The following is a 12,782-nucleotide window of genomic DNA, read 5'->3' on the forward strand; positions in this document are numbered from 1 at the left end:
CCTGCAGTCACAAAGGCCAGCTCCCTGAGCTGCTCAGACCAGCAAGACAGCCTGAAAGACCTGGATTTTTTTGGGGGGGGAGGGGGGAGACCGATACTCAGTGGGTAGAACACCCACTTTCCATGCAGAGTCCCAGGTGCAGACCCCACCATCTCAGGCACAGCTGGGCAAGTTCCCTATCTGAAATCTTAGAGAGCCACCCCAAGGCATCGGTTCTCACAAGAGGCTGTGATAGCCACCAACTTGAAGAAGGCTATTGATGGCTACTAGTCATTAGTATTTTATGATTTATTAGTTGCTTATAGTTGAAGTTTCTAAGCGGTTTACATTAAAAACACATTTGACCATTGAAAACCCACATGAGATGTTAACGTTTTCATACAAGTGCCTACAATTCATATATCCACATGTACAAAAGCAATCTCCCCACCATAACAGTAACTGGAATTAGTTCAGTTTCCCAGGTGGACCTTCCTGGGGAGAGCATTCCACAGATGGTGAGCCACAACTGAAAAGGCCCTGCTCTCCCTTGTCATCACCCTCTGAGCCTTCCTCAGAGGCGGCCCCTGGAGGACCTCAGCAGATCTAAGGGCCTAGCTAGGTTCATACCAGGAGAGGCATTCCAGAAGAGACTGGGGTCCTGCCCTGCAAAAAGCTTTATAGAATTATTTATTAGTATACTGCTTAATGGCAAAACAAGCTTTTAAGCATTTAAAGGATAAAAACCTGTCACACAGACATTAAAATATAAACACCCACAATTTAAATATGCAATGAAACAAGCCCATTAAAACAGCACAGGGATTGAAACAGGCAACATGAAGGGTGTGTTTTTCCTCCACGGTTGGAGGCCGCCAGGAGAGTTGCAGTCCTTGGGCTCAGGTCCTGCTTGTGGGATCCTCACTGGGGCATCTGGTTGGCCACTCTGGGAACAGGATCCTGGACAAGTTCTTAAGAGCTTCCTTCATTCCAAAGGCTTTCTAGGGGTTCAATTGTATCATCTGGCACAGGGTCACACTATTTATTGTCTTTGGGGTAAATTCAACTTGGTGCTATGGGGAACATCATGCAAGTGCACACATTACAGTTGACCAGATGGGATGAGCTTTTAATACAGGAAGCCAAATATGACCTGGCAGCGTTACTGAAACCTGGTGGGATGAGAGTCATGACTGGAATTGAGGGGTGTAACCAACCAGGAAGGGAGGAGTAGCAGCATTATATATAAAGGATGTGTACACTTCTGAAGAAATCCATGACCTGGAGCACAGAAAGCAGATTGAGAATATATGGATAAAAACAGAAGAAGAGCGAAACAACAGTGACCTTCCTGTGGGTGTCTGCTATAGACTGCCAAGCCTGAAGACCTGGATGGTGCTTTCCTGGAGCAGATTACCAAACATTCAAAAAGGAGAGATATAGTAGTCAACTTCCTTGATATCTGTTGGAACTCAAACTCTGCCAAGGACGTAAGATCTGACAAATTCTTCCATTGCCTCTCTGAACTTTTCATTTCCCCAAAGGTGGAAGAAGCAACAAGGGGGTCATCTATCTTGGACCTGGTCCTCGCCAACAGGCAGGAGGAACTGATTGATGAAGTGGAAGTACTTGGAAACTTGGGAGGAAGTAATAATGTCCTCCTGGGTTTCACGATACAGAGTCAAGGGAAAGCTGAGTGTAGTTGGACATGCGCTCTGGACTTTAAGAAGGCCAATTTCAAAAAGCTTAAGGAGTTACTGGGTGAGATCCCCTGGTCAGAAATACTCAAAGAGAAGGGAGTCCAAGGAGGATGGGAGTTTCTAAAAGGAGAAATATTGAAGGCCCAAATGCAGACAATTCCAACAAGAAAGAAAAGTGGGAGACATCTAAAGAAACCGGTGTGTCTGCATAAGGAGCTTACAGATGAGTTTTCTTGTGTGTGTGTTTCTTTGTGGCTGATTAGCTGCTCTCCCTGTGCAAAGGTCAGAGGGGGCAGGGTTTCTGTTGAGTCAGGTGATTAGCTGTGGGAGGAGCTTAGTTTGATCCATCTTTTAGATTTAGGGGAGCTAGTCTCAAACGTTTGTTGGGGGAGACCTAGGTTTTTTTTGGGGGGGGGGTTATTTGTCCTGTCTTCACGCTTTTTAAGATGGAGGACCACTGTAGACACCCCCAACGACACGTTTTCAAGATGGAGGGTGAGGGAACAGCTGCAGTCGCCTGTGGTTCCTGCGCAATGTTTGCCATCTTGCCAAAGGTTGCAGGCAGCTTTACCTGCAGTAATTGTATGTTGATTGCCCTCTTAGAAGACAAAGTCCAGCAACTGGAGGAACGTGTAGCTATGCTCCAAAGAATTAGAGAGCTGGAGCTCTTCTTGGAGGCAACAGTGAACACCGTCTCCACCAAGGAGGAGACAGGGGACACCCCTGAGAAGGAGGCTAGTTCACCAACACAGGTGCCAGATATATGGAGAAACGTGACTCAAAGAAGTAGGAGGCCCAGGGTTCGCTCTGATTGTTTAGAAATACACAATCGCTTTGAAGTCCTCTCCCCTAGCATGGAAGATGAAGAACAGACTCCATTTGAGGATCTCTCCCTCATTACAGTCGATCAGGTATATGAAGACGAGCAGCAAAGTCAGTCCTCAGGGAATGTGCAGGCGACCTTGGAATGGACAGCTCACGGAAGAACCCCGACCAAACCTAAGAGGAGGCGTGTAGTGGTGATAGGGGATTCCCTACTGAGGGGAACAGAAGCAGTGATCTGTGGGCCTGACAAGATGTCTCAGGAGGTGTGCTGTCTCCCCGGGGCTAAGATCCAAGATGTAACTGAACGACTGCAAGGAATCATAAAACCCACTGACAAATACCTCTTCCTCTTGGTTCATGTGGGAACCAATGACACTGCAAGCAATAGCCTCCAGAAGATCAAAAGAGACTACGAGGCTCTGGGCAGGAAATTGAAGCAATTAAATGCACAAATTGTCATCTCATCTGTCCTCCCAGTTGAACGACGTGGCCCAGGGAGAGAGGGAAAAATAGTGGAAGTGAACAGCTGGCTTCGCAAATGGTGTAAACAGGAACGGTTTGGATTCTTATTTTTTTTAAAAAATAATTTTTATTAACTGGCCAATCACATCAAATTAAATCACATCACATAAATTCCAAATTACAAAGCCAAATTTTTAAATTTTGTTGGGGGAACCCATACTTCAAGATCCAAAGGGGGATTCAAATCATCTTCTTACTATTACTGCGTTAATGTCCAAATCAGTCCCAATCAGTCCAGACAAAGTTCATAATTCTATCCAGTCTTATCTTGGTGTTTCCACATCATATCTTGTTCATATCATTTCTCTTTTTCTTTTACGATCTCTTCTGTTAGTCTCCTTAAGCCGATAAGCAAATATAATAATCCTGTGTGAATTTCCCGTTCTTCCAATCTAAGTCCAGATGGTTTCCATATATCTCCTTCGTAGATAACATCACTCTTTCCATCATAAATTAGGCATTTGTCCCTCTTAAGTCCCACTGAGGAGTTAATCCACAATATGTAAACAGCTCTATTTCTCTCTTTCTCCTCCCAGACTCAAGAGTTCCAGCAATGCCTCCCAAAATGGCGATGGCATTTTTAACTGCGTCATTCCAAAACTCTTAACTTTCCAGCTTCGTCTTGAAACATTGCTTTGGTTCGAAAGTTTATCTCCACACAGCCTTAAATCCACAGCTTAAGTCCTTATAGTGACATTTCTGACTCATTAGGGGAGGGGATTCTTGTTTAATCACATAAAAAAAGGAAAGGAAGGTTTCCCCCCCCTCAGTCATTTGCCGTACCGTATCTTGACGTATCTTCTCATATTTTATTCTTGTCTTGTTATCAGAGATCTCTTCTGTCAGCAGTCTTTACTCCCCCTTTTTCTTGAAGTATGTGCAATTTATCTCATCCAAATTGTTTCTTTTGAAGATTCTTGCAACTAGTGGCGCGGATCAGAGACGGCATCGAGGAGTGCCAGAATCCCACAGGAGGGCTTTGTGCCTAGTGCCCCCACCCCCACAAATTCGGGGGTGGTATAGAGCACAGCAGGCAAGGGCCGTCCCCCCCCACAATCCTGGGGGGGGGGTTAAGGAGGCTAATTACCCCCATCATAGCCTCCAAATTACCTCGTGTGGGTCGGAGAGATGTTATTGTCAGCCATCTTCCGATGCGCCACCTAGTGGCCCCTGGAACGGTTTGGATTCTTAGATCACGGACTGCATTTTCTTGAAGATGGACTTCTGACAAGCGATGGGCTGCACCTCACAACGGTTGGGAGGAATGTTTTTGCCAAAAATCTCAGAAACCTCATCAGGAGGGCTTTAAACTGACTAATGTGGGGGAGGGAGACAGTCTCCTGAAGGTAGGAGTCTATCAATTGATGAAGATGATCATCCAAATGTCATAGACCAAATGGAGCAAACAGCACGCAGACCTAGTGGTGGGAGGAAAAAATCCTTAAATAAGAGACACGGGGGAATGATTAATGGACTTCAATGTCTGTACACTAATGCGCAAAGCATGGGAAATAAACAAGATGAGCTTGAGCTCTTGGTACAGCAAACTAAATATGACATAATAGGCATCACTGAAACCTGGTGGGATAAGTCCCACGATTGGAATGTAATAATGGAGGGATACAATCTATTTCAGAGAAACAGACCAGACAAGAAAGGAGGAGGAGTGGTGTTATATGTCAGGGATGTGTATACCTGTGAAGAGATCCAAGATTTAGAACCTCAAACCAAAGTGAGAGCATTTGGGTCAAAATTAAGGGAGAGAAGAATAACAGAGACCTCATTGTGGGAGTTTACTATAGATCCCCAAGCCAAACGGAGGACATAGATGATGCCTTCCTGGAACAGATGGCCAAGCATGCAAAAGGAAGGGAGATAGTAGTAATGGGGGACTTCAATTACCTGGATATTTGTTGGATGTCAAACTCAGCCAAGAGCATAAGGTCAAACAGATTCCTCACTGGCCTTGCAGACAACTTCATTGTCCAGAAAGTGGGAGAAGCAACAAGAGGAACAGCCATTTTAGATCTGGTCCTAACCAATGTTGAGGACCTGGTTAGTGGGGTAGAAGTGGAAGGATCATTAGGCGCGATTGATCATTCTCTTCTGAAGTTTACTACACAGCGGAAAGGAGCAGCCAAGCATACTAGGACTCAATTTCTTGACTTTAAGAAAGCCGACTTCATAAAACTTAGGGAAGTGCTGGGTGAGATCCCATGGACAGTAATACTAAAAGGAAAGGGAGTTCATGATGGCTGGGAGTTTGTTAAGAGGGAGATAGTAAAAGCACAACTTCAGGCAATACCAATGAGACGGAAACATGGAAGGTGCCTAAAGAAGCCAGGGTGGCTATCTAAAGAACTTTTAACTGAGTTAAGATTAAAAAAGTATGTGTACAAAAAATGGAAAAGGGGGGAAACCACCAAAGAGGAATTCAAACAAATAGCCAGCACATGTAGACACCAAGTCAGAAAAGCTAAAGCACAGAATGAACTCAGGCTTGCTAGAGAGGTTAAAAGCAACAAAAAAGTCTTGTATGGGTATGTCCGTAGCAAAAGGAAGAAGAAAGAAACAGTGGGGTCACTCAGAGGAGAAGATGGTGAAATGCAAACAGGGGACACAGAAAGAGCTGAACTCCTCAATGCCTTCTTTGCCTCAGTCTTCTCCGATAAAGAAAACAATGCCCGACCTGAAGAATTTGGAGCAAATGATTCAGCAGAGGAAACACAGCCCAGAATAACTAAGGAGATGGTACAAGAATACTTGGCTAGTTTAGATGTATTCAAGTGGGATGAACTGCATCCAAGAGTATTAAAAGAACTGGCAGATGTGATCTCAGAACCACTGGCAGTCATCTTTGAGAATTCCTGGAGAACAGGCGAAGTCCCGGCAGACTGGAGGAGGGCAAATGTTGTCCCTATTTTCAAAAGGGGGAAAAGAGAGGACCCAAATAATTATCGCCCAGTCAGTCTGACATCAATACCAGGGAAGATTCTGGAGCAGATCATTAAGCAAACAGTCTGTGAGCACCTAGAAAGGAATGCTGTGATCACCAATAGTCAGCATGGATTTCTGAAAAATAAGTCATGTCAGACTAACCTGATCTCGTTTTTTGACAGAATTACAAGCCTGGTAGATGAAGGGAACGCAGTGGATGTAGCCTAGCTTGATTTCAGCAAGGCATTTGACAAGGTGCCCCATGATATTCTTGTAAAGAAGCTGGTAAAATGCGGTCTTGACTATGCTACCACTCAGTGGATTTGTAACTGGCTGACTGACCGAACCCAAAGGGTGCTCATCAATGGTTCCTCTTCATCCTGGAGAAGAGTGACTAGTGGGGTGCCACAGGGTTCTGTCCTGGGCCCGGTCTTATTCAACATCTTTCTCAACGACTTGGATGATGGACTCAAGGGCATCCTGATCAAATTTGCAGATGACACCAAACTGGGAGGGGTGGCTAACACCCCAGAGGACAGGATCACACTTCAAAACGACCTTGACAGATTAGAGAACTGGGCCAAAACAAACAAGATGAACTTTAACAGGGAGAAATGTAAAGTATTGCACTTGGGCAAAAAAAAATGAGAGGCACAAATACAAGATGGGTGACACCTGGCTTGCGAGCAGTACATGTGAAAAGGATCTAGGAGTCTTGGTTGACCACAAACTTGACATGAGCCAACAGTGTGACGCGGCAGCTAAAAAAGCCAATGCAATTCTGGGCTGCATCAATAGGAGTATAGCATCTAGATCAAGGGAAGTAATAGTGCCACTGTCTTCTGCTCTGGTCAGACCTCACCTGGAGTACTGTGTCCAGTTCTGGGCACCACAGTTCAAGAAGGACACTGACAAACTGGAACGTGTCCAGAGGAGGGCAACCAAAATGGTCAAAGGCCTGGAAATGATGCCTTATGAGGAACGGCTAAGGGAGCTGGGCATGTTTAGCCTGGAGAAGAGGAGGTTAAGGGGTGATATGATAGCCATGTTCAAATATATAAAAGGATGTCATCTAGAGGAGGGAGAAAGGTTGTTTTCTGCTGCTCCAGAGAAGCGGACACGGAGCAATGGATCCAAACTACAAGAAAGAAGATTCCACCTAAACATTAGGAAGAACTTCCTGACAGTAAGAGCTGTTCGACAGTGGAATTTGCTGCCAAGGAGTGTGGTGGAGTCTCCTTCTTTGGAGGTCTTTAAGCAGAGGCTTGACAACCATATGTCAGGAGTGCTCTGATGGTGTTTCCTGCTTGGCAGGGGGTTGGTCTCGATGGCCCTTGGGGTCTCTTCCAACTCTATGATTCTATGATTCTATGAGAGTTAAGAAGTGCATGTATAAGAAATGGAAGAAAGGGGAAAGGAGGGGTATACTCAAGTAGCCAACAGCTGCAGGCTGAAGGCCAGGCTAGCTAAAGCTCAGAATGAGCTCAGGCTTGCAAGAGAGGTTAATTTATTTAAAGGTTTCCTCTTAAAGTAAGAGGAAGAACAGGCAAGTAGTAGTAGAGCTTCTCTCTGTCTTGAGATGATGATGATGATGATAATAATAATAATAATAATAATAATAATAATAATAATAATAATAATAATAATTTATACCCCACCCTCCCCAGCCAAGGCCAGGCTCAGGGTGGCTAACAAACAATAATAAAAACAAGTTGAATGAATACAACTTAAAAACAAGATTAAAATACATCATTAAAATATTGAAACATTAAAATATTAAAATGCAGCCTCATCACAGGAGGAGAAAGGAAAAAGAAAGAGGGGGAGGGACAACTGTCTTACAGGCCCTGCGGAAAGAAATCAGATCCTGCAGGGCCCTGGTCTCATGAGGCAGAGCGTTCCACCAGCCGGGGCCAGTGTTGAAAAGGCCCTGGCTCTGGTTGAGGCTAATCAGCCCAGCCCGCTGTCACCTCCAGCAGGTCTGACAGGGTGGATGCCGGTGTGCTGGGTGGTTGGTACACCAGCCAGACAGTCAAGCTCTCCTTGGTGCCCCACACGAGGCCAACAGAGAAGACAGAGAAATACTATTGGATGACAGAGAAAAAGTGGAAATGCTTAACAAACACTTTGCCTCTGTCTTTACCCCAAAGGAAAGCAGTGCCCAACCTGGTGGTAACAGAATAAACAATGCAAGGAGGGAGCTGCAGCCCAAGATAAGAAAAGAAGTAGTAAGGGAACACCTGGCTACTTTAAATGAACTCAGATCTCCAGGGCCTGATGAGCTGCACCCAAGGATGCTAAAGGAGCTTGCTGATGTACTCTTAGAGCCTCTGTCTATAATCTTTGAGAATTCTTGGAGAACAGGGGAGGTCCCTGCAGACTGGAGGCAGGCAAATGTTGTCCCCATTTAAAAAAAAAGGGGGGAAAGGGGGGAGAGGAAGAGCCAGGTAACTACCAACCTGTGAGCTTGACATTGATACCAGAAAAGGTACTAGAACAGATAATTAAACAGTCTGTGAGCGCTTAGAAAAGGATACTGTGATTACTAAGACCCAGCCCCAGCAGAGGTTTCTCAAAAATAAGTCATGCCAGATGAATCTCATTTCTTTTTCAATAGAGTTACAAGTTTGGTGGATCAGGGGGATGCTGTGGATGTAGTGTATCTTAATTTCAGTAAGGCTTTAGACAAAGTCCCTCATGACATTCTTGCAGAGAAGCAGGTAAAATGTGGGCTGGACAACATAACAAGTGCACATCTGCAGGAAGAACCAGATGCCCAAATATAAGACAGGGGACACCTGGTTTGCCAGTAGTACATGTGAGAAGGATCCAGGGGGTCTTGATCGACCACAAGCTTAACATGAGTCAACATTGTGATACAGCAGCAAAAAAGCGAATGCTATTCTAGGCTGCATCAGCAGAAGTCTAATGTCCAGATCAAGGGAAGTAATAGTCCCACTCTATTCTGCCTTCATCAGATCACACCTGGAATACTGTATCCAGTTCTGGGCACCGTAACTTTAAAAGGATGTTGACAAGCTGGAATGTGTGCAGAGGAGGGCAACCAAGATGATCAAGGGTCTGAAAACCAAGCCTTAGGAGAAGCGCTTGAAGGAACTGGGTATGTTTAGCCTGGAAAAGAGGAGACTGAGAGGAGATATGATAGCCATCTTTAAATATCTCATCATTGAATGTTAAAATGATGTTGAATTGAAAATAAGTGGTATTGGTAATAAGGTTAATAAGAACAGGCAAATATGGATTGATAATGGATGAAAATACATAGTGATAATAGGTTAAGATATAGAGTTAAGATAAATGAAAGAGGGTAAGGATTTGCTGAAATGATTATGTAAATGGGAATACAAAAAGGGGAGGTGTGAGGAGGTCAAGGAAATAAGCAAATGAGCCTAAAGACATCGAAAAATGGATTTATTTTTAATTTTTTTCTTAGCTATTTGTTTTTTGTATTTTGTATGTTCTTTTTTTTCTATGTATTTTTTTGGTAATTCCTGAATTTTTTTCTTTTTATTTCTTTTCTTTCTTCTATGTTTTCTTCTTATTTTGTTAATCTCTGCTTTAATTCCTTTTATTCTGTAAACCTATGCTTTTTGTAAAACGCTAATAAATATCTTATAAAAATAAAATTAAAATAAATAAATATCTCAAGGGCTGTTGCATGGAAGAGGGAACAAGCTTCTTTCCTCCTGCTCTGGAAGGTATGACTCAAATCAATGGCTTCAACTTATAAGAAGTGAGATTCTAACTAATAAGAGCTGTTCAACTGTGGAATGGTCTCCCTCAGAAGATTGTGGATTCTTTCTTCTTGGAGGTTTTTAAGCAGAGGGTGGATGGCCATTGTCATGGGTGCTTTAGTTGAGATTCCTGCATTTTAGGGGTTGGACTAGATGACCCTGAGATTTCAAGGCCTAAACCGGATTTTTACTTCTTGAAATAGGGCAACCCTATTTGCAGTCAGCTCTTGCTGGGCTAAAGCTTCAGGCTGCAAGCACAGCCTTCTTAAGATATACATTGTAATAAATAATATACAGATGCATTTATTAATGGAGCATATAGTGCTGTCATTCTGGGAAGATAGTCCATCTAGGAGAAGGAAAACCGAGAAGAAAAGGCTAAGGAGTAAAACCTACCCAAATCCGGAGCGCAGTCCCTAATAGGGTTTGATGGCGCCTCTTTGGAGCGCCACTGTCCCGCCTTGCCCCACATACCTGGGAGGCCGCGGGCTCTCCGCGACTCCGCCCCACCCGGGCTTCTAGCCGGCCGCGGGCAGGAGCCGCTTCTGCGCAGAGTTGCCTGCCTGCCAAGCGGAGAGGGCGCCCGTGATTTGGGATGCGACGGCTGCCTCGCTCGTCTCCGTGCCCGCAGAATGCTAAACCTCCTACCCGTCTCCATTCGGGCGGAAGCTTTGCGCCCAGAAGCTCCGCTTTCCAGAGCGCCGGTCTTTCCCCCGCCCCGCAGCTGGCACGAACCAGCCCCGGAACCTGCCAGCAGCATCGGAAGCCGGCGCGTTTCCCGCCGGTCGCGGCCAGGTGCTGCGGCTGCTGCAAAGGCGCAAACGTCCAGCAGCCGTCAAGCACAGCCCGTCTCGACTGCGTGCAGACAGGTGCCTGCCCTGGGAACGCAGGCGAGGCTGTCCGTCGCCCGGCCGACTTTTGCCCGGCCTGCCAGCTAATCCCCCGTCCAGCGCTGCGCAAAAGCACGCTGGGCTCTTCTTCCTGGCTCCAGCTCAGCCCCTCCCTGCATCCTTGGCCCTGCAGCTCGCCCTATAGAGAAGGTCTCTCCCTCTGGGGCACCAGCTCTTGGAAGCAAGGCCCATCACCCTTAATGAGGCTTACTTCCGAGGAGACATGTATAGGGTTGTACTGTAAGGTTGATTTCCTTCTTTCACTACTGAGATGCCTGGACATGTCTTTCATTCCAATTTTAAAATCGGCCTTTGAATGTTTTGAATTTCCCCGTCTAGACTTCAGATGTTTGCACAGCCTCAGTTCAGCTGCCCTTTCAGCTTAGCTGTTTGTTGACTGACAGGCAAAGTTTCTTCGAAGAATTTCATAGAATTGTAGAGTTGGAAGGAATCCTGAGGCTCGTCTAGTCCAACCCTCTGCTATGCAGGAACCTTTTGCTCAATGTGGGGCTCAGACCCACAACCCTGAGGTTAATGGGCTCCTGCTCTATCAACTGAGCTATTGCCAAAATGGCTTCGTGGCAAACTGATGAGCCGTTCCAGGGAAGGGATGCAGCAGGTAGGGAGGGCATCTGCTTTGCTGCAAAGAAGGTACCAGGTTCAGTCTTTGGTGCCTCCAGATCCCCTGGCTGAAACCCTGGAGAGCTGCTGTCAGTAAACAATACTGTGCTGGAGGGCCTAGTGGCCTGGCAAAGCAACCTCCCTGGGTCCAGCCATTAGAGGAGACAAATAGGAAGATGGAGAGGGAGGAAGCCACAAAGCAGTCGTAGAAGTTGCTCTTCAGAATAGTTTAAGAGGCACTTGCCACAGCCCAATCTCCTTTACTGGCCAAGAGATGCCACCCCAGGAGCAGAGCCAGCCCTAGACATTTTGGCATCTGAGGTGAACCACAAAATGGTTCCCTCCCCACCAGGGAAGAAGAGGTGAGTGAAGATCTACATTCGGAATGGGGGTGGCAAATCAACCTTACCCTACAGTTGAAGCAGCCACCGTGGGGGGGGGGGGCACGGAAAGGGGCCTGCTCTGAATCACGTTGGGTGGGTACAGACCCTAGGAGACCCCAGAGGGTGGGAAGAGATCAGCCGTGCTTCCTATTTGCTGAGAGGCCACAGTAGAGGTGGTATGGGGGACTGCTGAGGAGGTGGAAGATCTGGCCTCCACAGTGCGCTGGCATCACTGCTACCGTGGCTGTACTTGCAGGCAATGCATTCCTTGGAGGCCAGATCTGCTGCCCCTGTGGATCCTGCCATCCGAGGTGGTTGACTCACCTTGTCTCATGGGTGGGCCAGCCCTACCCGTGAGAGTCATAGCCCAGCAGGGATATGCTGGAGGGTATTCTGTGGAGGGAGCAAAGTCCTCAGCCCGTTAGCCCCAGAGCAGCTCCCACCCACTGCCCGAGTGCCTCACAGGGCCTTTTGGGGATGGTTTCTAGCTGCTTTCCTCTGTGCTGGGACATGAGAGCCATCCTCGGCCATGGATGGTTTGCCTTGAATTGATACAAGATCCTGGAGACATTATTGATCCTTGTAGGTTGTCAGTAAGGGAAAAGTTGTAATTGCTGCTGTAGTTCCATTGTAACAGGCCACTCCGAAGGGAAATTAAAGTTTTGGAGCTAATGGGGTTGTATGATCTTTCAACCTTTGATGAATTGAATTCAGCATTGCCTTTTGCAGAATACTGATTTGCAGCACATGGAATTTGTGGGGCGGAGGGGGCCCTGTTTTTTTTAAAAAAACTTTTCACTCCTGAAGCTGCTTCCATTTTTCCTTGCCCCACTTCTAAAGGCTTTAGTCCCGAGACCCAGGAGGCGCAGACTGCAGCTCATCCAACAACATGGTTACAGTATTATTATTGACTCTTATTATCAGTTTTTGTATTTCTGTGAAATACCAAAGGCAGCTTACAGACAGAGTAAAAATACACTTGTATTTGTACAAGAGAAAACAACAATATGACAGGGAGCATGAAGAAAAACAGCCCAAGAACTAAAAGGCAATAAAGGCGAGAAATAAATGGAGGCATTAGGCCTCTGAATGACGGTCTGTTGCACTCAGGTCCAGCTTGCAGGCTTCCCATTGGAGCATCAACACAATACTGGACTAGGTGGGCCCCTT

General features: G+C 46.0%; 1 long non-coding RNA gene across 1 annotated transcript; it reads right to left on the reverse strand.

Annotated features, from left to right (window-relative positions):
- Nucleotides 1-273: 273 nt before the first annotated feature.
- Nucleotides 274-10,629, reverse strand: LOC144325810 (uncharacterized). The gene is made up of 2 exons (XR_013390994.1): nt 10,115-10,629; nt 274-4,444 (listed from the first exon to the last, which is right to left on the reverse strand). It is a non-coding gene; the product is annotated as an uncharacterized LOC144325810 (long non-coding RNA).
- Between the last annotated feature and the right edge of the window lie 2,153 nt (nt 10,630-12,782).

The sequence above is a fragment of the Podarcis muralis genome, chromosome 16 (genome assembly GCF_964188315.1).
Source record: "Podarcis muralis chromosome 16, rPodMur119.hap1.1, whole genome shotgun sequence".
NCBI lineage: Eukaryota > Metazoa > Chordata > Lepidosauria > Squamata > Lacertidae > Podarcis > Podarcis muralis.